We start from the raw sequence: 22,198 nt of genomic DNA on the forward strand, positions 1-22,198 counted from the left end.
ACCCCACGCTCAACGAGTATATCACATCTACATTCCTGAAAACAAGTTACTTTAACACAATCAAATTTCACTATTTAAAAACAAGTTACTTTAACACAATCAAATTTCACTATTCAAAAACAAGGTAAAAAAACTTGCAAGTTCATGGTTCAAGCCAAAACCTGCAATTTTAGGGCCTTAGGTCATTTCACAGAATTCCCTTTCACGGCCTTAAACCATTTCATGGAACTAATTTTTACAGGTTTATCCCATTTTACGGAATTCCCTTTCATAGCTTGCACTTTCATGGCCTTAGACCATTTCATGAAAGACCCTTTCAACGGAACTAACTTTCACGGGTTTACCCCATTTCACGTAACTAACTTTCATAGGTTTACCCCATTTCACGGAATTTCCTTTTCATGGCCTTAGACCATTTCACGGAATTCCCTTTTCATGGCCTTAGAACATTTCATGGAAATTTCATAGGTTTACCCCATTTCACAGAATTCCCTCTCACGGCGGCTTACACTTTCATGGCCTTAGACCATTTCATGGAATTCCCTCACGGAACTAACTTTCACGGGTTTACCCCATTTCACGGAAATTCCTTTCACGACCTACACTTTCACAGTGTTTCACCAACTCATGACTTTTTAACCCTATCATGTCACAGTTGTGGTACCCCCTCAATCGCTCTCACCACTAACACTTCCCATCACAATTAACCTTGACACTTCTCCACCAAAAAAAACAAAAGGTGTGGCACATGCCCTCACTAGTCTATGGACTAACCTTCTTCTCAATATACAGATGTCAAGCTCAGCAACACCACCTGACACAGAAGCCGCATAGACCCCGACGGTGACACAAGCCAGTGCAACGGGATCTCTAGTGATGAGCAAAAAGAGAAGACCCAGATGGGGTCCGAAGCTGAGCTACCTGGGTCAGTATGCGCAGGGATTCTATGGCATGATCATCAGCAGGGATTTCCACACTATGCATGGAAATGTAGCTCTACAGTACCATAGTCCTATGTGCCTGTAAATTTTGAAAGATGCCAAAGTCAAAGAAAAGTCGGAGAAAGTGTGGGCCTAGGGTAGATGGCACATAGTCTCCCTCAAAACATTGATACAGAGCAAAACATGGATAGTAACTAAAGCAAATGGCACCACAGAGCAAGTTTTGATCACAGAGGGCTTGATACGTGAGGCTCTTCAACTACCACCACCAGTGAAAATACATACACATAATTATGAAAAGATGCCCCTAGATGCAATGCTGAAGAAGAGTTCGTATAACTCTAATGGAGAAAAATATGACAATATCAAGGATGAAGTAACAGAAAAGGCATGTAGGGCAATGTCACTAATTATGCAAGTGAAGCCAGTGGACAGGTACAACAAGGTGCCACTAAACACGATAGCCAAGGTACATGAGGAAAAGGAGGATGACTCGGCCTACTACATCCACAGAGAGATGGAAAATTATCTAAAGGCCCATCAGTCAAAGATCTGCAACCCTTACCTAATAACACAGGTGCTAAATCATGCAGCTCAAAGGCCTCTTCTAGATCCGGAACCATAAGAAAGAATGCAATTAGCACTCTTAATAGAACAACTAACACCACTAACTACTAAAGAAATGCAAGAAGGACAATGTGAGATCCCTGTTCCCACCGAGCAATAGATTCGGGGTACTAACAACGGAAGTAGCACTTCTCGCGCGGGACAGGGGTCCCACACTCGAGGCCTTGCCCACGGATATCCGGACAAGAGACCAAACCGTCGATTTATCCAAAACCGAACCCGAAACGCCTTCCTTTACCCGAAAAGCACGGGTGATTCCACCAGGATAATTTTTACTCTAACGTAGTCAAACCATTTCTGATTCAGATCAAGGAAGAAACTTGCACTTGGATCATTGGGATCAACGCTTTTTTCCCCATTCAAGAGGCACAGCCGTTGATTCCTATCCATAGAACAATTACTGTCCGGGATTTACTTTATCTACCGTAATAACAAAAATTGAGTCTCGATTTACGGATCCATCAGTCCAGCCTAACCCCATCCAATCCCATGGATTAGCCAACCGCCCAACCACTGTAGTGATGGGATCCAATTAAGAATTTGGTTAGGTTTTGTCCCGGGTACCAAGGAAAAGAGTTCCAAGGCCCCCTAGCCGGATGTTCATGCAAAAATAAAACTAGTCATACCACTTACACACCCAATATGAAATTGCCTTTTTACAGATTCAACCAAAAACAATCCTTTAATAAAACCATAGTATCACTGATCACAATCTTCCAATTTATCCGATTGATTCAATTTCCCATCATTCCTTCATCAGAGTATCTATGGCATCATTGGCAACTAGAACGCTCACTGCCTGTCCACTCAGGGGCCTTTTCAATAGTTCCTAGCCCATAATACTCGGCAATATAATCACTTATCAAGATGGACTCTCGTGAAGATCAGCAAGATCAACCAACAGATCCATATAAAGAGCCATGAACTCATCCGTTGACCAGCAAGATCAGTCAACCAGATCCATGCCCGGTTTCAGAAAACAACTCTTACTCCTTGTTCCAATATCTTCCTCGACGCACGCGTGGGTATCCTAGGCGACCCAGAGCCCGAGCACCGTATGGTCAACACCCTCTAGGATCCTTGCAGGTGACCTAGCGCTTCACTCATAGGCCGCTTCCTTGGTCCCTCATCCACCGTACCGGAAGCTCACCATTTTAATCGAACCGAGGCTGGTCAAGACCTCGGCCAACCTTGCTACGCGAGACGTCCACCATCGACTCTCCATCAGCAGTTGCAACTTTATCAGTTAGGTCTCCACCACGACCTTAATCACAAGACGGTTAAAATGCTTCCCCAGCATTCTTGACATAAAACAGCCATTTACAAACAGTTTACAAATACAGTTTCTATATAAACTCTCATTTTTCCATATTATCCCTCATCAATCCACATTACTTATTCCACATTCCATTTATATGTGTACTCATCCCATCACATCATTTTCCATCTCATCACTTTAGATTCCTTCACATCACATATCATATATTCACATCCATACATATATCCACATCCACATCCATACATCCACATCCATACATCCACATCCACATCCACATCCATATATCCACATCCACATCCACATTCACATCCATACATCCACATCTACATCCATGCATCTATTTTCACATCTACATCTACATGCACATTCATGCATCCTCACCCATACATCCACATCTACATGCTCATTCACATCTATACATCTACATCTACATGCATACATCCACATCTACATCCATGCATCTACATCCACATCCATGCATCTACATCCACATCCTCATTTACATCCATACATCCACATTCACATTCACATCTACATGCATACATCCATACATACACATCCACATTTACATCCATGCAGCTACATCCACATCCTCATTCACATTCATGCATCCACATCTACATGCATACATCTATACATACCCATCCACATTCACATCCATATTCTCACCCTATCACAACCCATATACATCTTATCCCATCACATACATATATATCTTATCCCATCACATTCACATCCATATACATCTTATCCCATCACATACAGTTCTTACCTCATCCCATACACATCCTATCACTTCTTAACTCATCTTATCACATCCTAACTCATCTCATATGTGTCTTATCACATCTTATCACTTCCCATATCTTTTATGCATACCTCTATGCATGAAATTCAATTATGCTAAAAGTAACACTTTTATAATAAAATAATCATCTTTTATGCATACCTCTATGCATGAAATTCAATTATGCTAAAAGTAACTCTTTTATAATAAAATATTCATCTCTTATGCATACCTCTATGCATGAAATTTAATTATGCTAAAAGTAACACTTTTATAGTAAAATATTAATCTCTTATGCATACCTCTATGCATGAAATTCAATTATGCTAAAAGTAACACTTTTATAATAAAATATTCATCTCTTATGCATACCTCTATGCATGAATTTCAATTATGCTAAAAGTAACTCTTTTATAATAAAATATTCATCTCTTATGCATACCTCTATGCATTAAATTCAATTATGCTAAAAGTAACTCTTTTATAATAAAATATTCATCTCTTATGCATACCTCTATGCATGAAATTCAATTATGCTAAAAGTAACTCTTTTATAATAAAATATTCATCTCTTATGCATACCTCTATGCATGAAATTCAATTATGCTAAAAGTAACACTTTTATAATAAAATATTCATCTCTTATGCATACCTCTATGCATGAAATTCAATTATGCTAATATAAAAATCAATTTCTCTAGGATTACAATGAATATCTTTCAATTATTCTAGGATGATAATTCCTAGAATATGGTAGGAAGTCCTCTTTTCATGCTTTGAATGAAATTATTTTATGCGTAATTTTTATAAAAATTTTGCCATAGCTCCGCTGCTATGACTGATAAATCTCAATTTTTCTAAGGGATAAAGCTTATCATTAAGGAAATAATTAGAATGATCCCTAATTGGATCATTAAACCATAATGGATTGAATCATCAATATTCATGAAATACATAAACTAAAAGCATAGGGAAAGCCATTAATTTGGTCTTAAGCATAGATTAATCTTAGATTAAGAAAAAGCTTTATGAAAAGCTTCATTTGGATTGAGAATAGGTCATGAGTATAACCATTTCTTGAGTGATAGAGGGATATAACATAAAAACCATTAGAATTAAGCATAAATAAAAATTTATGTAATTCTTTACTATCATTCATTAATTACTTCAATAGCATTAAAAAAAAACCATTTCAATTAAGCTTCTCAAACTTGAGAGGGGTTGAGAAGAGAGAAACATTGAGAAATTATAGAAAAGATCAAAATTCACCACACTTACCTTACAAATTGCTTGATTCTTTGTTCACGGTAGAGGCCCCCAACCAATCAATTGGTTTAGTATGTTGATGGAGCCACCAATGGAGATTGAAGAAAGAGGGAAGCTCCAATTTCTTACAAATTGGAGAGAATTTTAGAGAATAGTAAATATTAGCATTATTTCAACATAGTTCTAGAATAGTAAAATTCTCCTCCTTTTTTTCAAAGGACTCATGTTCTATTTATAGGAGAGGGAAGCTCTAACCAAAGCTAACTGAATTCTAGAATTTTCCAAATTCAGTTTGGTTGAATTTGGACTAGATCTGGACCTAGTTTGGTTACTTTTTGATTCGGTTTGGTTCCATTTTGATTCGGTTTGGTTCCATTTTGATTTGGTTTGGTTCAAGAGAGAGGAGAGATAAAAATATCACATTATTTTTGAGTTTAAAACTCATTCAAGAATGTGAAATATGCACCTCCTTTAAAGAACTCCCCTTCCTTACATATGTGTCAAAATGGAATGATTATACCCAAAATATCTCATATTTTTAATATTGCTCATAGTTTTTTACTAATAAAACTTGTACATTTTCAACTCTTCATATTATGTGAGCATTTACTCATTTTTGGATACTCAATTTATCTCATTTTTTTGGATATTACTCATAGTTTTTTACTAATAAACCTTATACATATTCAACTCTTCATCTTACGTGAGCATTTACTCATTTTTGGATACTCAATTTATCTAATTTTTTTGATATTACTCATAGTTTTTTACTAATAAACCTTGTACATATTCAACTCTTCATCTTATGGAGCATTTACTCATTTTTGGGTATCTTCTCTTACAAATAGGATTTATCTCCTCCCTACACATGGATTGATACTATTGGCCCATAGGAACCTTAATTGGACCATAATCCAAAGATTTCTGAAAATCTAGACCCTTAGACTAAGGTTCTTTATACCTATTTCCAATTAATTTCAATTGACAGTTCTTTTTGAATTTCTGTTTCAGGGGAACTTATTTTAATAAGATGAGATAATTTTCTATCCAAAAATATTAAAAATCTGAATATTCTCTCTCTAGAATATTTTCTCTCTCTATGTCAAAACAGGCAGAGACGAGATCTCTTATAATTCTGAAGAGGGAATTGATTATAGGAAAAGATGCTGGATATCTTGAGAGGCTGGGGATGAATCTTACATTCTACCCCACTTAAAAAATGCGAGATGTCCTCATCTCGCAAACTTAGGATAATTTCGCAAGATGCACGAATATGAGACTTAGAGAAAAATTTAATTAAGATTAACTACAAAAATCTCAAAGAGAGTAAGATTCAAGACAAGAACAAGATTTAAACTTTATTCATTCTTTGGAACATATACAGTAAGATAGAAGAACTCTTTACACTTCCATAAGCCCGTCCATCATATGATCACAAAAGCAGCACTCACAAGCTACGCATGTATAAGGTAACTCATTTATGGGAATAATTCTGTTGGTTATTGCCGCACCTATCTCAGTGGTATGAGGTGATCTAACAAAAGGACCTCTGAGAGACAAGCCAAAAATGGGATAAAGGCATATCTTCTGATGAGGAAGAAAACACGCCAGTAAGAAGACCCGCTCAGAAAACCCAAGATGTCTTGATCTCATGATGCAGTAGTATCGGGGACCCAAGGCTTCAATAACCATGGCCAAGCGGACATTGTTACAAAAGTGCTGCTGACCCCAGGGTGTTACCCTAGTTATGTCTTGATAGGTCTGCCATTTAGTTTGAGCTACAGAAGTTCCCAATTGAGGAAAAAGTGAGCGCTCATACTGTTCTATAAAATCTTTCTTCACAGACTCGCTTGCGTCTTGAAGGTGAGAAATCATCATGGATAAAACTAATTCCTGTTGCCAAGCCATGAAGGAGATTAAGAAGAAGGGAGATCGATGGAAGTTAGATTACTGAGCGCGACAGGTAAAAGTTACGACTTATATAAAGGAAGGAGCTAGCGTAACTTAGAAGCCAACGGTATCTTGCCACTGAAGTTTTACCGTCTTTCCTTGATTTGGGTTTGGCACATATTTCTATGAAATACATTAAGAACTTTGAGATGAGGAGGTAAAAGAAGCTTGTAGGCTAAGTCACCTACTTTTATTGAATTCAGATATAAGGCCCACAATATTTGGGGGATAACTTCGTATACTCCCCAAGAGATAAAGAACTTCTTTTGGGCCGTACTCGAATGAAAACCAAAACCTTGGTATCCAAAACACCGATTTTCACTTCTGAACTCATTGTTCTGAATCCTTAAAATAGGCGTGACTCCTGATGAGAAGTATTCTAGGAAGAGGGTCTTCCTTTTTTAAATAGAATCTTTCTTTTATTTTAGAGAGGGAATAATTATAAGATCAAAAAGGGAGATTCTTACTCCTGTATACCTCGAAGGCTGGAGGAGAATCTTACATTCTACTCCACTTAAAAATGCGAGATGTCCTCATCTCGCAAAGTAGAGGACAACTCTTTTTCTTAAGATCCAATTTATTATGGGGTTCCTTATATTCTGTCAACCCAACAGAATACTGGGATAAATATCCCTTATATAAAACTCATCATTAAATATAATTCATTCAGATCATAACATTCATATTTTTAACGCGATAATGGTCCATTAGACCAAAAATTTCTTTCTGAACATTCCTCCACGGAAATTTCAGTCAAGTAAGTTCTCAATTTGTCATCCCTTAACTTGATCTACCGGTCAAGTGTTAATAGTAGCAATCTGACGGCACAATCCACTAATCTCATAGCGATTTGCCGAATTCATTATCATCATTCCAGTTATGAATATCATCACACAGGGACTCGTCCCATTCATCCTCATTGTGGTTTTGTTCAGGTTATTATATTTCAACTAAATTTCAGAAATCATCATTTTTCAATCAGCATCCAAATCAATTCATCAATTCTCAAACAGAATTAAAAATCATATCAACCACATTCGAAATCATCATCTGGATAGCATTAACGCTTATAATTTCAAGTCTTAGATTTACTCGTATATACTGTCAGTAAAGAGCTACAGTTATACTCTCGGTATATACGGGTAGTCACGGCCCTTGGAATTACCATCATGTCTAGGCCTCAAGCAAGTCAGGGATTCTATATAATTGCGGTACTTCCATCTGAAGACCCAATTATCAAATTACGAATTTCAGTTTGAATATCAAATTGTATGACTTATATCACACAATTACAACCTTTTTGTGCTTCTTGATAAATTTTTGACATAATTGGTTGATCTTTATTAGCCAAAGGCTCTGATACCAACTGTGAGATCCCTGTTTCCACCGAGCAACAGATTCGGGGTACTAGTAGCGAAAGTAGCACTTCTCGCGTGGGACAGGGGTCCCACACTCGAGGCCTCGCCCATGGATATCCGGACAAGAGACTAATCCGTCGATTTATCCAAAACCGAACCCGAAAAAACTTCCTTTACCCGGAAAGCACGGGTGATTCCACCAGGATAATTTTTACTCTAACGTAGTCAAACCATTTCTGATTCAGATCAAGGAAGAAACTTGCAATTAGATCATTGGGATCAACGCTTTTTTTCCCATTCAAGAGGCACGGCCGTTGATTCCTATCCATAGAACAATTACTGTCCGAGATTTACTTTATCTACCATAATAACAAAAATTGAGTCTCGATTTATGGATCCACCAGTCCAGCCTAACCCCATCCAATCCCATGGGTTAGCCAACCGCCCAACCACTGTAGTGATGGGATCCAATTAAGAATTTGGTTAGGTTTTGTCCTGGGTACCAAGGAAAAGAGTTCCAAGGCCCCCTAGCCGGATGTTCATGCAAAAATAAAACTAGTCATACCACTTACACACCCAATATGAAATTGCCTTTTTACAGATTCAACCAAAAACAATCCGTTAATAAAACCATAGTATCACTGATCACAAAATTCCAATTTATCCGATTGATTTAATTTCCCATCATTCCTTCATCAGAGTATCTATGGCATCATTGGCAACTAGAACCCTCACCACTTGTCCACTTAGGGGCCTTTTCAATAGTTCCTAGCCCATAATACTCGGCAATATAATCACTTATCAAGATGGACTCTCGTTGAAGATCAGCAAGATCAACCAACAGATCCATATAAAGAGCCATGGACTCATCCGTTGTTGAGGACCCGCAAGGTCAGTCAACCAGATCCATGCCCGATTTCAGAAAACAACTCTTACTCCTTGTTCCAATATCTTCCTCGATGTACGCGTGGGTATCCTAGGCGACCCAGAGCCCGAGCACCGTATGGTCAGCACCCTCTAGGATCCTTCGTAGGTGACACTCATAGGCCGCTTCCTTGGTCTCTCATCCACCGTACCAGAAGCTCACCATTTTAATCAAACCGAGGCTGGTCAAGACCTCGGTCGAGACCTTGCTACGCGAGACGTCCACCATTGACTCTCCGTCAGCAATTGCAACTTTATCAGTTAGGTCTCCACGACCTTAATCACAAGACGGTCAAAATGCTTCCCTAGCATTCTTGACATAAAACAGCCATTTACAAACAGTATTTATAAACAGTTTACAAATACAGTTTCTATATAAACTCTTATTTTTCCACATTATCCCTCATCAATCCACATTACTTATTCCACATTCCATTTATATGTGTACTCATCCCATCACATCATTTTCCATCTCATCACTTCAGATTCCTTCACATCACATATCATATATTCACATCCATACATATATCCACATCCACATCCACATTCACATCCATACATCTACATCTACATTCATGCATCTATTTTCACATCTACATCTACATGCACATTCATGCATCCTCATCCATAAATCCACATCTACATGCTCATTCACATCTATACATCTACATCTACGTGCATACATCCACATCTACATCCATGCATCTACATCCACATCCTCATTTACATCCATACATCCACATTCACATTCACATCTACATGCATACATCCATACATACACATCTACATTTACATCCATGCATCTACATCCACATCCTCATTCACATCCATACATCCACATTCATGCATCCACATCTACATGCATACATCCATACATACCCATCCACATTCACATCCATATTCTCACCCTATCACAACCCATATATATCTTATCCCATCACATACACTTCTTACCTTATCCCATACACATCCTATCACTTCTTAACTCATCTTATCACATCCTAACTCATCTCATATGCGTCTTATCACGTCTTATCACTTCCCATATCTTTTATGCATACCTCTATGCATGAAATTCAATTATGCTAAAAGTAACATTTTTATAATAAAATAATCATCTTTTATGCATACCTCTATGCATGAAATTTAATTATGCTAAAAGTAACTCTTTTATAATAAAATATTCATCTCTTATGCATACCTCTATGCATGAAATTCAATTATGCTAAAAGTAACACTTTTATAATAAAATATTCGTCTCTTATGCATATCTTGAGTGAGAGAGGGATATTACATAAAAACCATTCGAATTAAGCATAAATGAAAATTTATATAATTCTTTACTATCATTCATTAATTACTTCAATAGCATTAAAAAAACCATTTCAATTAAGCTTCTCAAGCTTGAGAGGGGTTGAGAAGAGAGATGAGAAATTATAGAAAAGATCAAAATTCACCACACTTACCTTACAAATTGCTTGATTCTTTGTTCACGGTAGAGGCCCCCAACCAATCAATTGGTTTAGTATGTTGATGGAGCCACCAATGGAGATTGAAGAAAGAGGGAAGCTCCAATTTCTTACAAATTGGAGAGAATTTTAGAGAATAGTAAATATTAGTATTATTTCAACATAGTTCTAGAATAGTAAAATTCTCCTCCTTTTTTTCAAAGGACTCATGTTCTATTCATGGGAGAGGGAAGCTCTAACCAAAGCTAACTGAATTCTAGAATTTTTCAAATTCAGTTTGGTTGAATTTGGACTAGATTTGGACCTAGTTTGGTTACTTTTTGATTCGGTTTGGTTCCATTTTGATTTGGTTTGGTTCAAGAGAGAGGAGAGATAAAAATATCACATTATTTTTGAGTGTAAAACTCATTCAAGCATGTGAAATATGCACCTCCTTTAAAGAACTCCCCTTCCTTACATATGTGTCAAAATGGAATGATTATACCCAAAATATCTCATATTTTTAATATTGCTCATAGTTTTTTACTAATAAACCTTGTACATTTTCAACTCTTCATCTTATGTGAGAATTTACTCATTTTTGGATACTCAATTTATCTCATTTTTTGATATTACTCATAGTTTTTTTACTAATAAACCTTGTATATATTCTACTCTTCATCTTATGTGAGCATTTACTCATTTTTTATCTCATTTTTTTGATATTACTCATAGTTTTTTACTAATAAACCTTGTACATATTCAACTCTTCATCTTATGTGAGCATTTACTCATTTTTGGGTATCTTCTTTTACAAATAGGATTTATCTCCTCCCTACACATGGATTGATGCTATTGGCCCATAGGAACCTTAATTGGACCATAATCCAAAGATTTCTGAAAATCTAGACCCTTAGACTAAGGTTCTTTATACCTATTTCCAATTAATTTCAATTGCACATTGGAAAGTTCTTTTTGAATTTCTGTTTCAGGGGAACTTATTTTAATAAGATGAGATAATTTTCTATCCAAAAATATTAAAAATCTGAATATTCTCTCTCTAGAATATTTTCTCTCTCTATGTCAAAACAGGCAGAGACGAGATCTCTTATAATTCTGAAGAGGGAATTGAATTATAGGGAAAGATGCTGGATATCTTGAGAGACTGGGGATGAATCTTACAGACAAGCCCGTGCTCATGGAGACTAAAGAGATCATGAAGGAGATCAAGAGAGGGAGAAAAAAGAAGACTGAGAAAAAGATGAGGAACATTACACCGGATGTCACTCTGAAGAGACACAAAGGATTGCGGCCGAGCTAGCTCAAGAAATAAAGTCATACCAAGAAGTACTGGGGCAACATGAAGTGAGTATCAGCTTAACAACACCTCAAGAGAGAACGGACGTACAACATAGTAACTCCTCCTCAAAGTCTGACACAATTAATATTCAAGAATCTTTCTCTCCTAAAGAATTCCACAATGTCAGACACACCTACTAGGTTGCGAAAAGAGCCTAAACTAGAAGAAGAGCCCCAAGGACATTAAGAAGCTACATCACTCCCAATACAGCTCACAGAAGAGCCACTAGATACAGGAAAATGACCACGGACTGAAGATACACCAAGTCCTAGTAAAAGGTGACATCTGGAGGATGAGGAGGTGATACCAGAAACATCCTTCCTCCATAATTTTGATTATGAAAGTTTCTTTCAAGAGACTATGGAGGGACTTGACGAACTCTTGAATTTGCCACACGCTAGACTGGAAGGGGTCACAGCAACAAGTACTTCCCTTTGGGAATAAGAGCAACGTGTATGGTGGTGCCATTTCCTCACAACCCACATGCTCCATGACCGCAATGCAACATTATGGAAGTAGGTTCAAGAGACTACCAACCAAGTACAGACATTTCAAGAGCACCTCACAGCAGTAGAAGCAACCCATAAGGATTTTATTCTAAAGAGCTTAAAGGCAGGACTGAGGAGCTCAGGAAGCGAGATACCAAGCACTAGAAGACAACAATCTAGTTTTGAGCCAAACCATTGTGCAAAAGATCAAAGAGAATACAAATTTGAAAGTGCAGCTGAAGCAAGCCAAAGAGCAACTTCAAAAGGAAGTCACACATAACCAGGAGCAAGCAGCTATCCATGCTCAACCGCTACTACATGAGCTAAAGCACACCTCCCTAGCCAAGGAAGAAGAGCTACAAGGACAACTCCATACACTATCCTTAACTCTGAGGGAAGCTAAAAAAAAGAGTGCTCCAACTACAATAAGAAAGAGAATAGAACAACAAAACAAATGCTGAGAAGATTAGAGCACTCAATGAGACCATCAGCACACCAATAAGTCCGAAATGCAGATAATGATGGCTACACACCAAGATGCTATGGTGCAAGTCACACAACAACACCAAGAAAGTCAAAATTTGGTTGCAGAAAGACTTCAAAGGATTGCATAGGCTCAGGGAAGGGAGGCTACCCCCCAGACGAGCATAAGAAGAAGCAACAAGACGTTTTGAAGAGTTGAATGTTGCTAGGATGGTAAGAGAAACAGCTATTTCAAACCTTCTCACCACCAAGGACTCGTGCATCCAAGAGTTGGAATGTTAGCTGGCCATCCAAGAACACAATCGGGCCCCTCCTCAAACTTTGACTCTCTATGATCTAGTTAACCCTCCGATCCTAAAAATGCATTTTTAGGCATTTTTGGTTCTCGAAGGATGACTTCCTTCCTATGTTTCCCTTCAAGAGATATCTTACTCAATTCCTCACCCCAATCCTTAGAAAACGCGTCGTGTACCTTAGTAGCTTCGAGGTATCTCTACCACTGGGCATCTATGGGTTTTCTTTGTAGTAGTAGTAGGGAATTTCGTCGAGCGATATATCTTTTCTACTTTCACCATCTTCTAAGGCGTTGGGTGCTGGTATAGCCTTATGATCCAATCCCTTCTATGCTAGAGACCTCCTCTTCTGATTCATTATCAATGGTTTGCCAATTGACCATACAGACAGAGATAGTGGGAATAGTTCAAGATTCCACATATTGGGTTCCTCGGGGTTGCATCACATATATGGCAGCTAGCACATGCATCCAGTTTTCGATAAATTTTGCGATTTCCAGCTCGCTCAAAAAGCGCTCGCTCAAAAATGCTCGCCAAATCCTCCCCCATGTCTGTGGTTGCTATATGACCTTGCACTATAATCAATGCTGGCTGGATGAGGTATTCCTCTTCATGATTTCACTATGGCTTCCTTTGCAAACGGTCCAATGGACTACTTTGTATGGTGTATTTCTCTTATATGTTTCGCTACATGATTGCTCCTTCATCGTGCTGCTCCAAAAACAAATCGGTGCAATCCTTTGTTCGACTTAAACAACATATCCACAAGGACTACTACAACATAGGTCTCTTGCATGCCACTCCTTGCACTCCTTATTGAGTGCTCTTTATGCATAAACAATAAAAACACAGATCTGCATTTTTGAGCCTTGCATGCAGTTGAAACGATCGTAAACAAATTATTGCATGCTGCATTAGGAACGTTCTTCTGGTTGTGATGGTTTTCTTATATTTGCATTTCTGAATCAACATAGCTGTTATGGGGTACTGTTTCTGCCATAGCGAATTATCCATGGCCGGATGAGGTATTGCTCTTCACGATTTCACTATGCTCTCCTTTGCAAAATTTGTAATGGCCTTTTAATGGTGTATTTTTCCTATGCATTTCATTGCATGATTACTCCTCCTTTGTGCTGCTGCTCCAAAAAAAGTCGATGTAATCCTTTATTTGACTTAAACAACCCATGCATAGGGACTACTACAATGTAGGTCTCTTGCATGCCATTCCTCACACTCCTTTCTAAGTAATTACTCTTGGTGGGCGAACCAATCTTGTAACCACTAATTGTCTTCTGCTCTTTATGCATGTACAATAAAAATGCAAATCTGCACTTTTGGGCCTTGCATGCAATTGAAACGATCTCAAACATATTATTGCATGTCGCACCAGGAACGTTCCGCTGGTTGGGATGGTTTTCTTATATTTGCATTTCTAAATCAACATGGTTGATTGCTATGGCTTATTGTTTTTGCCACAACTAATTATCCATGGTAAATTTTCCTAAAAGCATGCCCATGCATAAAATAGATACATTCTAATTTTCTATTTTGGTTCTTCCCTAAATGTTGATGGTTCCATCCTTATTGTAACAGATTAATTTCAAAGCCATGTCATTTCTCAATCCTTTCTTGTTCTTCAATTCACCAGCCTGTAGATTGAATCCTAGGCCCCCTCAAGTACAAGAGGTGACCGGTGGCCACTAATATATATCGATGAATAAAAACCATTTTGTGTTCACTTATTCCTATTATATTTTCAAGTTTTACTATCGTACTATGTTTGTATTTTAATTAAAAACTTGGGAAAGACTAGGGAGTTCTATAATGACCTCCCAGTTTGCCCCGGCTTTTTAAATGGAGTGGCTGCACTTGAAGGTTCAGCTCCTCCCTTTGGCCTCTTTTCTTCATCAAGACAAGATTGAATGACTCCTTCAAGGGTGGGATTAGGTATGTTCTTCAGGGTGGTGACTAAGGTGGGGTACACCTTCTTGACTACTTTTAACAAAACAACCCACTGCATCATCTTCATCCATTCTCGCATTCACTGATGCAAGTTGAGCCTTAAGGCCCTTCAAATGAGAGATCTTTGCTCCAATGCCATCTCCCTCTTTGAGCTCCAAGCCGAAAAATTTAATTTTAAGTGAGATCTTGGATTTATTACCACGAGCTCCATAGAGCTTGTCAAGCTCATCCCATTTCTCCTTTGCAGTCAGAAGCTGGTCCACATGATGAATAAGAGCCTCATCAAGATGGAGCATGATGATGGCTTGTGCTCTCTCATCATCTTCAATATCTTCAGCCTTAGTTTGATCAATAACCTTAGTGCTGGAAATGAATGGCCAAAAACATTTGGACATCATCTTATACTGGACAAGAACTTGCCAAGTGTGAAAGAACTCTCCTGAGAACTTTTTTTCTTTTCTCACTCATATTTTGTAGATAAAAAACCAGGTTTATTTGGCAAGCTAAGCCCTACCAACACATAGTAGGCATGTGGAAGAGCTTGAAGATGAACTGAGTATATGGGAAAATAGCCTCTGTTTTGATGCACGTGAGGGGCAAGAGTTTCAGGATCGAGGTGAAGGTAATGACAAGATTTCAAGTCAACAAGGAGATGGAGATCAACATGAAGTAAATGTCACAAGAGGGGCAAAAAATGAAGACATTATAACAATTTTAGATTAGATGACATGCTTGTAAGTTTGTATAGCAGGCTGAAATCTTAATATTTTTGCAGGCTGTATTTTTTTTGTCTAGCGGTCTAGTGTGAAAAGGCGAAACTTGAAATTTTTTTGTCTAGCGGTCTAGTGTGAAAAGGCCAAACTTTAAATTTTAACTATAAATAGCCAAAGGTGCCTTCTTTCTCATTTTCACGCGATAGAAACCAAGCACGAGCTCACACTATCTCTTTGCATTCACACGACTACCCACTTTGGCAACTTCTGTGAGTTCCTCTCCACCACTCCGTGGGCGGGCAAGAGCGAGCTCTTTGTCATGTTCTCTCGTGAAGTCGAATTTGAAAAGTCGCTCGCCCTTGTGTCCCAACATTATGAGATGCAGATTGCATACATGGAGGAGCAATACTTGGCTCCCCACTCCATCTCCTTTCCTCATTGCCCCAATGATCAATGGGTGCCTGTTGAGCTGCTTAAGTACATTCAACAATATGCCCGCCCCCCTACATCCAATGCCTTGAATGCTTCATCGACATCTACATCCCCACAGGAGCTTACTTTACCTTCAATAAGCAGGAGGTGAAGAGGTTGGGGAAGGGCAATTTAGGAACTAGGTTCCTCTCTGGCTCACCACTTTTGTGTTCCTCATCATCAACGAGATGAGGGTTCGGATGAGGAGGTAGAGATGCCTGCATTGCAGTTGGCAGCAGGGTATTTGAGGGATGACAAGGAAGTGAAGGCAGTAGGAATGAGTGTTGGTGTGGAAGATCAGCTTGCATCAGAGCATGCATAATCTGCAGTTGAACATCCCACTGTAGTAGAAGATGCGGGGCCATCTTCCCCACATGAGGAGAGCAAGGTGCTGCCAGAGCTTGAGATCAATCTCTTGAGCACCATTGTGGTGGAAGGTGAAGAATACTTATTTCTTCATGACCTTGAAAAGGCGTATGAACGCGATGTGAGGTGGACCTTGATACGTCCAACCTCGGTCCTCACCTAGATAGTGCTATATTACCCCTTGGAGAATCTATCGCAGAGATAGTTGCTTTGGTCAAGGAAACTCTGGTTTGAGACCGCGGAGCAAGCCCTAGTTCCAAAGGAGGAATTCACAACCTTATAAGACAAGCTAGAGGCTGAAAAGGATGCCCTTGCTGCTGGAGTGATGGAGGAGACCAAAGTACCAAAAAAGGATGAGGCTAAGTCCTCGATTGACCTCTCTGCCCCCACGAGCACTTTGGCAAAAGAAGACATTGAGCAAGAGATAATAATCAACCTTTTACAACCTAGAAACATTTGTAATTATGTATAGGAAAATATTTCGATTTTTCCTTTGATTGCAGAGGGTGGTTGAAATTGACGCATTTGCTTCTGGGGGAGAGGCGACGGGGCAGCAGAGATCAGGCCAAGGTCCATGGACATGATGCTGCGTTAGCACACTATCTTGGTTGACTTCTTGTGGATGGCATCGCCATTATCCACAGGGACTACACCCCTCAATCTGCCTTCAGTCTCTTCTTTTTGAAAGCCCTCTCTAAGGTGCTCTGTGTAACCTCTACGGCACAAAGCACCAAATGTATAGTTCTGATTAAAAAATCCCTTGCCTTCGATGTTTTTGGTTCTGGATTTAGGGGTAAGCTTCTTGCTCGTATAGGTATAGCCAAAAGCATAGGCATAGAGGATCCTCAAGAAATAGCCCAATCACTCCTTGAGCAGCACACTCTTCCCAATAACAAGAGAAGGAAGCTCAATATTATAAGAAAGATTTTGTAAAGATGATGTATCACTTCTTATTATGAATACAATACAATTTTTACAAATTTATTTTCATCAAGTATATCATTGTTTTTCTAGTTTGTACCATCAATGTTTTGGTGAATGCATCAGAAATGATCCTGGGAGCCTGGGGGAGCCCAGAACAATGCAAATTTTGAGCCTGCAGCGCTGCTGTAGAGCCCAAATTTGCACTATTTTGGCATAGCTTCCCCAGCCCTTCAGGAGCAATTCTAATGCATTGGATGACAAATAATATATTTTTACACATGATTAAAGGTATCTTTATCTCATAAATTACTATTTCTCATAATCAATGTACTCAACTTGATTATAAATGCATCACAAATGATTCTGAGTGGCTGGGGGAGCAGTGCCAGAACAGTGCGAATTTTGAGCCTGCACCGTTGCTATAGAGCCCAAATTTGCACTGTTCTAGCATAGCTTCCCCAGCCCTCCAGGAGCAATTCTGATGCATTGGATGACAAATAATGTATTTTTACACATGATTAAAGGTATTTTTATTTTGTAAATTACTATTTTTATAATTAATGTACTCAACTTCATTATAAATGCATCAGAAATGATCCTGAGTGGCTGGGGGAGCAGTGCTAGAACAATGCGAATTTTGAGCCTGCACCGCCCCTGCAGAGCCTAAATTCGCACTGTTCTGGCATAGCTTCCCCAGTCCTTCAGGAGTAATTCTGATGCATTGGATGACAAACAATGTAATTTTACACATGATTAAAGCTGTTTTTACCTTATAAGCTATTGTTTCTCTCAATTAGTGTACTCAACTTCATTATAAATGCATGAGAAATGATCCTGAGTGGCTAGGAGAGCAATGTCAGAACAGTGCAAATTTTGAGCTTAAATTCACACTGTTCTGGCATAACTTTCCCAGTCCTCCATTCTGATGCATTGGCTGATAAACACTATATTTTTACACATGATTAAAGGTGCTTTTATCTTATAAACTACTGTTTCTCACAATTAGTCTGCTCAACTTCATTATAAATGCATCAGAAATGATCTTGAGTGGCTAGGGGAGAAGTGCCAGAACAATGCGAATTTTGAGCCTACATCGCCACCATTGCAGAGGCCAAATTCGCACTGTTCTGGCACAGCTTCCTCAGTCCTCCAGGAGCATTTCTGATGCCTTGGGTGACAAACTGGCATATGATAGACATTCCATGTTAAACAAACATGATGACACTGAGACATTGTAAGAGAAACTTAAAATTTTAATTATCAGAAGGTTACATATGAAATCCAGATAGGCTTGTTACAAAGGGGGGTTTGAAACAAAAGAGTTGCTTCAAAAAAAAGGTTAACATCTAAGGTCTCTAGACCGTGTCTCGCTCGCCTCGAATGCGCCGAGCTAGTTGCATGTCCTTGGCAGATATGGTTATCCTCTTTGCGTCTATTGCAAGGAGGTTGGTTTCTTCAAAAAGCCCAACAAGGTAAGCCTCAGAGGCTTCTTGCAATGCTTCAAGGGCAATCCCCTACACACAGAACTCTATTCTATATCGTTGGAGAATCTCCTTCACTCTGCAAGCAAAAGGGGCTCTTCTCAGCAACTTAGTGTTCCTTTGATAAAACTTGATTTCTTGTAGAGCCCTATGCCCTTGGCACATCCTTCTCCTTGGAGCTCTCTGTGTTGTGTTAGTGCATTGGCGAGGTTGGGACTTCCTTGGCTTGAAGAGATTGACCTTTCTATGCTTGCGTGCACTTGCAGGAACCTCCTCTTGGTCTCTCTCATAGTATGAATCCTCCTCCTCCTATTGCTATGGTACCTATGTATCAAGTTCCTCCCCCGAGTAGGTAGGGGACCCTGTCGTCCTGGTAGTAGGGTCTTGCCACCTATGGTGCTGTGCAATGTAGGAATGTTTTCACCAACCCAGTTGAACTGCTCATCATCGGCCTCTCTGTCTTGGTCTCTCTCATAGTATGAATCCTCCTCCTCCTATTGCTATGGTACCTATGTATCAAGTTCCTCCCCCGAGTAGGTAGGGGACCCTGTCGTCCTGGTAGTAGGGTCTTGCCACCTATGGTGCTGCGCAATGTAGGAATGTTTTCACCAACCCAGTTGAACTGCTCATCATCCGCCTCTCTGTCTTGATCTCTGGTGTAAGATTCCTCCCCAGCCTTCGAGATATACAGGAGTAAGAATCTCCCTTTTTGATCTTATAATTATTCCCTCTCTAAAATAAAAGAAAGTTTCTGTTTAAAAAAGAAAGACCCTTTCCCTAGAATACTTCTTAGGAGTCCCACCTGTTTTAAGGATTTAGAACAATGAGTTCAGAAGTGAAAATCGGTGTTTTGGATACCAAGGTTTTGGTTTTCATCCCGAGTCCGGCGGCCCAAAAGGAGTTCTTTATCTCTTGGGGAGTATAAGAAGTTATCCCCCAGTTATTGTGACCCTTATATCTGAATTCAATGAAAGTAGGTGACTTAGCCTACAAGCTTCTTTTATCTCCTCATCTCAAAATTCTTAATGCCTTCTATAGAAAAATGTGTCAAACCCAAATCATGGAAAGACGGTAAAACTTCAGTGGCAAGTTACCGTTGGCTTCTAGGTTACGCTAGCTCCTTCCTTTATATAAGTCGTAACTTTTACTTGTCACTCACAGTAATCTTACTCCCATCAATCTCCTTTCTTTCTTAATCTCCTTCATGGCTTGGCAACAGGAATTAGTTTTATCCCTGATCATTTCTCACCTTCAAGACGCAAGAGAGTCTGTGAAGAAAGACTTTATAGAACAGTATGAGCGCTCACTTTTTCCTCACCTAGGAACTTCTGTAGCTCAGACCAAATGGCGGACCTATCAAAACATAACTAGGGTAACACCCTGGGGTCAGCAGTACTTTCGTAACAATGTCCGCTTGGCCATGGTTATTGAATCTTTGGGTTTGGGTCCCCGATACTACTGCGTCATGAGATCAAGGTATCTTGGGTTTTCTGAGCGGGTCTTCTTACTGGCATGTTTTCTTCCTCATGAGAAGATATGCCTTTACCCCGTTTTTGGCTTGCCTCTCAGAGGTCCTTTTGTTAGATCACCTCATACCACTGAGATAGGTGCGGCAATAACCAGCAGAATTATTCCCATAGATGAGTTACCTTATACTTGTGCAGCTTGTGAGTGCTGCTTTTGTGATCATATGATGGACGGGCTTATGGAAGTGTAAAGAGTTCTTCTATCTTACTGTATAAGTTCTGAGAATGAATAAAGTTTAAATCTTGTTCTTATTTTGAATCTTACTCTCTTTAAGACTTTTCTTGGTGGTTAATCTTGATTAAAATTTTTCTCTAAGTCTCATATTCGTACATCTTGCGAAATTATCCCAGTTTGCGAGATGAGGACATCTCGTATTTTTTAAGTGGGGTAGAATGTAAGATTCCTCCCCCAACCCCCTTTTTGATGTCTAGCATATTCCCCTGTAATCAATTCCTTTTCTGAAATATAAGAGATCTTGTTTGTGGCTGTTTTAACCTAGAGAGAGAAAATATTCTAGAGAGAGAATATTCAAATTTTGAATATTTTTGGATAGAAAATATTAAAATAAGTTCCCCTGAAACAGAAATTCAAAAAGAATTTTCCAATGTGCAATTGGAATTAATTGGAAATGGGTATAAAAGACCTTAGTCTAAGGGTCTAGATTTTCAAAAATTTTTGGATTATAGTCCAATTAAGGTTCCTATGGGCCAATAGCATCAATCCATGTGTAGGGAGGAGATAAATCCAATTTGTAAAAGAAGATACCCAAAAACGAGTAAATGCTCACATAAGATGAAGAGTTGAAAATGTACAAGGTTTATTAGTAAAAAACTATGAGCAATAAAATTATGACACATATGTAAGGAAGGGGAGTTCTTTAAAGAAGGTGCAAATTTCACATAAGATGAAGAGTTGAAAATGTACAAGGTTTATTAGTAAAAAACTATGAGCAATAAAATTTTGACACATATGTAAGGAAGGGGAGTTCTTTAAAGAAGGTGCATATTTCACATAAGATGAAGAGTTGAAAATGTACAAGGTTTATTAGTAAAAAACTATGAGCAATAAAATTTTGACACATATGTAAGGAAGGGGAGTTCTTTAAAGAAGGTGCATATTTCACATAAGATGAAGAGTTGAAAATGTACAAGGTTTATTAGTAAAAAACTATGAGCAATAAAATTTTGACACATATGTAAGGAAGGGAAATTCTTTAAAGGAGGTGCATATTTCACATGCTTGAATGAGTTTTAAACTCAAAAATAATGTGATATTTTTATCTCTCATCTCTCTTGAACCAAACCAAATCAAAATGAAACCAAACCGAATCAAAAAGTAACCAAACTAGGTCCAAATCTAGTCCAAATTCAACCAAACTGACTTGGAAAATTCTAGAATCAATTTGTTTGGTTAGGAGCTCAATTTTTCCTATAAATAGAAGCCTCCCCTTGTTGAAAAAAATATAGTATCTTATGCATTGTTACTCTACTCTACCTAAGCCAAGAACTGTGAATTCTTTAATAATTCACTAGTTTTTGATACTTCTCTCT

The sequence above is a fragment of the Cibotium barometz genome, chromosome 17 (genome assembly GCF_041138505.1).
Source record: "Cibotium barometz isolate CiBa-2024 chromosome 17, ASM4113850v1, whole genome shotgun sequence".
Taxonomy (NCBI): Eukaryota; Viridiplantae; Streptophyta; class Polypodiopsida; order Cyatheales; family Cibotiaceae; genus Cibotium; species Cibotium barometz.